The sequence below is a fragment of the Echinops telfairi genome, unplaced genomic scaffold (genome assembly GCF_000313985.2).
Source record: "Echinops telfairi isolate 266 unplaced genomic scaffold, ASM31398v2 ScPeMD7_4;HRSCAF=17, whole genome shotgun sequence".
Taxonomy (NCBI): domain Eukaryota; kingdom Metazoa; phylum Chordata; class Mammalia; order Afrosoricida; family Tenrecidae; genus Echinops; species Echinops telfairi.
Genome location: NW_022103900.1, coordinates 12,068,444 through 12,073,562, shown reverse-complemented (window position 1 = coordinate 12,073,562; position 5,119 = coordinate 12,068,444).

The window sequence follows — 5,119 nt, the reverse complement described above, 5'->3', positions numbered from 1 at the left end:
AGGGTCCCTGTGCGTTCCTGTGACCTGGAAGCACCCAACAAACATGCCAAAACACAGCTGAGTGGCTAAAATAGCTATTTCATATACAATTGCCTCATTTCAAGTTCAAAAATTCAGTTTTAATGTTAGCAGTGCTGTAACTGTTTAACATTTTAACTTATAAATCTAAATACATAGCATTATCGAATTAATTCAGTATTATTTGTTAATAGCAGTACCTCTTACTTGCTATCTAAATAGACCTTGAGCTTTTTTTTCCTAAAATTATTTTTTTATTTCAGTTTTATCGGGTATCAAGTCCCTGTGATGAGAGTGCTTTTCAATCTCTTCCGAATCACGGAAGGGGGTAGGGATAGAGACGCCACCAGACTCAGGCGCAGAGACAGCTGTGCTCGTTCACGTCAGTTCTAAGCACAGTTACTTTCTCAGCATTCCCTTTAGAAAAAGGCTGGGGACGCTAGTGTGAAGAGGCTGCTTCTGTTCAATACTGCCTGTATCTCACCTCTTGTTAGGTTCATGCGACAGGCCTGTTTGAATATTTATTTGTGAATAAGACACCAGATCTAGACACCAATTGACTCATTGCATTTTGAAAAGACAGTGATATTGACATCCCAGTTACCACCTCTGGGACGGCTTCTCAAGTTAGGAAGGAACGTGCCTGCTAGGCTCACCTGTGCGGAAAAGCCGTCAACTAAATGAAGGCCCTCCACTTGCTAGTTTTTACAGACGCATGTAGCATTTCAATCGAATTCCTCCCAGGGCGCTTTATGAAATACAATGGAACTATGCTCTCACTCACGCATACTGAGCTTTGGGGTTCAGCGTCCTTTCTCAGGGTCTCTTCCATCTGGGATGCAGGTTGACATATGCTCACAGGGACTGATACTTTGAAGACCAAATCCAATGTCAATCTATCTCTGATGCAGCATGCACTATTTCTGCTTTCAGGGTTGTCCTGGAACTTTATCTTTCCTTGTGTCATGAAACTACTGTTTTCTCCCTTGCATTTGTCACGAAATAGTTATCTGTATCTTTTTATCTTTTCGTGTGTTTTAATTCTTTCCCTATCTCCCTTGTATTATAGTCATTTTGTTCAAATATCATGTACTCGTTAAAGCTATAAGACAGAATGATTGGTCTTATTGCTCACTCTTATTAAACATTCTCTGCATGCAGGGTACGGCATGGTACTAACCACTGTAGATCTACTATGTTATTTTATTTTTACATTCATTTTCCCCATAAAATAACAGAAATTGAGACATAAAATATGTAAGTAATTCTTTCCCAGAGTAAAGTTACCAATGGTAAAATAAGAATCTAGGTTACAGTTCTGAGCTATTTCACACTTTCCTTCCTTACCCTGAATAGGAATTCCATACATGATTCTTTGATTAATCCCATGAAAGGTAAAGATTAAGAAAAGCATTTTTATTTATTGTAGTACACTTTCTAATCGTAAATAGGTTGCACTGAGTTGGAAAGACTTCATGGCACTAATACCAACAACAAAGAAAAGGGATTTGATATTCCTCTCCCAGTAATTTCTTTATGTTTGTCTGTTAGCTGACAATTCTTTAATCAAAAGGTTCTTGCTCGTTTGTTTTCATTTCACTTTCATTCATTCAGCATACATTTATTAAGCATCACCATATGTAAGGCACCGGAAGATTAATGCCACCCAGAGGCATCTATCTGGGAAAAAAGACTTAACACTTTCCATCCACATGGTCATAGCTATTAAAGCCCTAGTAAGCAGCATTCTACGGAAAAGTTCAGACTTTAAAGGTGACTAAAACAGGATCTCAGTGTTAGAGGAGACAGAGTGGCCACCCACAGGTCCTTTTATGTTTAGCGCTTTGAGAAGCCAAGAGAAAGACAACCCTTCTTGTAGGTGAAGTCAGGAGAGCCTTGTAAGATGAGAAGATCCTTCTAAGCAGAAAGTACAACCAACACAAAGAGACAAGGCATAATATTGTGTGCTTCGTGTGAGAAAATTTTAAGAAATTAGGACCACACCCGTTCTGAATCAATTTTTTAAATATTCGTAATTTTATTCCCGATTGAAATAAAAAAGACATGTTTTTACTTTCTTGTGTGATAATCTTTTCCAGAAGTCTTTTAGATTCCTTTCTTCTCACTTCTTTCCAACATTCCTCTTGCAATTTTCCCCCAGATTTCCACTCGTCTCTCAAATTGGTTGTCAATACAATCATGTTTTAGAACAGACCCAGTTAAGTAAGCACTGTAAGAAGTCTTCATGCTCACAGTATACTAATTTGCTGTAGGATGACAGCCATAATTACATTGCAGGCTTGTATTCATTTATGGCAGATACCCAACAAAGTGCAAGTTTATTTGAAAATTAAAAAACAAAACAAAACATTTAGGTTCCATATCTGCAAATAGAGGATAAAGATGACTTCTGAGATTGTGGTTGAGTCCCCAGTGGATTCTATAATAATTTTATCACTTTAGGATTTATATAGAATCAATACAACATAAATCACTATATTCATCTGTTATAATGGAAGACATACACATAGGTAAAACAGATAATTCTAAAATAAATATTAATCTATTTTCTCAAAATTTCCTAAAGCCTTTGAGAAACGACAGTGGAATTTTTAATTCCATATTTCACTCTGTTTTTACTATTGCATAGATGTAGTAATGTGAAGTGAAATTCTGAAGAAATGAAAATAGAGAAGTGTAAAACAAATATGGCAGCTACATATTGGATGCTAATAAAAACAGTAATATATTTCTTTTATGAATCTGATGAGAGGTACTTTTACATGCTAAGACAGTGGTTCATATTTTATTTCAAAATCATCTAGAAAGCTAGATAAAAAAAAATCAAATGACCTATTCCAAGGATATATCAGTATAATAACTTTGTGATAGGACTTGAGCTTCTATCATTTTACCATGTCTATAACTCATAGCTCAAGAGAATCACAAAGTGATGATGTAACTCAAATCTCAAGAGGCCCACTACTAGGCAAGCATAGTAATCAGTAATAACAAGGTAAGCATTGGCTAATATCCATAACTGCAGAACTAGGTAAGGGAAGAATATAATTTCTCTGATTTGCCAAAGTCTATTTTAAATTTAACAATAGCCAAATTAAACCAGTGAATTACTTTTTTGTGTGTCTGTATTTTAGTAAATGTCACAGTTACATAATCTCCTGTCAATTTGCAAAGGGGTGTTGTCTAGCCTGTCAATCAGGTCGTAGCCAATGAGGCCACTGTGTGGGCATGGCCTTCTCCAGAGGTTTTTGAGAATGCCTGTCTTCCTCCCTGAAGGTGTGACACACACTCTCCTGGTGAGCCATTCCTGTTGACAAGCCACATGGAGACTCACTGATGGAGTCAGAGCATGGTGCTGGAGGATCCAAAGGGAGACCCACGCCAGCACTAAGATGCTTCCATCACTGGATCCACAATACTTTTCACCCATTGGACTGTGATCTTCCTGCATTCAGAATCAATGCATGTGTTTTGTGAGCCTGAAGAGGAATTTATAGACTGGTATTGGATACATGGGCTAATATCAGACTTAAGGACTTGGATTAGACTGGGTTGGAATATTCTCTTAATAAACAATCACTCTTTGATATAAAGCTCCTTCTTATACACATAGGAGTGTCTATGAATTTGTTTCTCTAGTCAACCAAGGCTAACACAGTAACAATTCATCTAATTATTAAGGTCTTTCGGGGTATTTAACTTATAACTTTGTTTTGCAGAGATCTGTTGTGACTATAAAACATTTTATAAGCTTGAAAATCAAGGTCTTTCTTTCAGTCTAAATTTGTAGTCCAATTTGTCTAAATAGGTCCATCCTTATACAAGAAATCAAAGTAAGTAGGTGCAGGCTTTTCAGATGTTCCCAGTTCTATAAAAAGAAAATGCAGTGCTATGCCTTCCTTGGGGATTGAAATGGATTTTCAAATGGCGCCCAGCCATTGATCAACTGTCTCAAAGATTTTAGCAGGGATAGAAATCTGATTGAAAAGAATCCTGGATATTTATAAGTCCCTTAAGAGCAGCAAGGGGAGAATTGTGATTTTCAATTTGTATATTTCCATGATGTATATTGAACATCTGTGCACTGAAGTGAATCAAATTGTATAAACTCAGCATGTCTGCTACCAGGCCTGGGTAAGTCTTCAGGGTATACATTGTGGAAAAGTTTAAAATGGAATCCTGGAGCTACCCAAATGAACAACAAACTGTCAATCTTCTTAAAAGTGACCAAATGAATACGTGGCAATATCTTTAAGCTTCTTTCTAAGTTACTTTTCCAAGATCATCTTTAAAAAAATATTAGGGACATGTTTTTACTAGCATAAAAGGTTAAGATTAAGAATAAAAACATTTAAGAAAGAAGCATGGGAACTGGTGGTCAAAGATTGCTCTGTTTTTTAACAATCTAAAGTTTATATCAGCACAGATCATTTATTTGCACCCATAAATGGATTCCTTCACCTTTCCCTTCCCAATAAATGACTCAGGGCATCCTAGAAGCTAGCAATTGTGTTATCTGTGGTGGCTCTTCCAGGTAAGTGGAAATTCCCATAATTGAGGAGTGGACGGCATTCTTGGTAGAGAGACTATTATGCCATCATGTGCTAATGAATGACTAGAAGAATGAGTGAACCGGAGATATGTAATGAACTCAGTAGTGTATGTTGTGTGAACTGGCAAGAAATCAGACTGTTCATGTAGCTGGAATGGTTTCATATGTGGATGTACCACTATTTGTTTATCCATTCACCTGTTGAAGGGAATTTTGGCTGCCTTTAGTTTTTGATGAGTATGACCAAATCAGCTATGAATATTCTCATACAAATTTTTATATAAACAAAGACTTTCTAATTAGATAGGTAAATATTGAAGAGTCTGGTTGCTGGCTCATATTTTAAGATCATGCTTAGATTTGTAATGAATTGCCAAATTTATCTTCGAAAATATTTGAGCAATTTGTTTGCATATCCACCAGCAATAAATGAGAGTTATTTTGATTTCTTCTTAACCAGCAATTGGTATTGTCTTTTTCAAAAGGACAGATATTTCATCTTAATTCATATTTTTCTGATGAAAAACA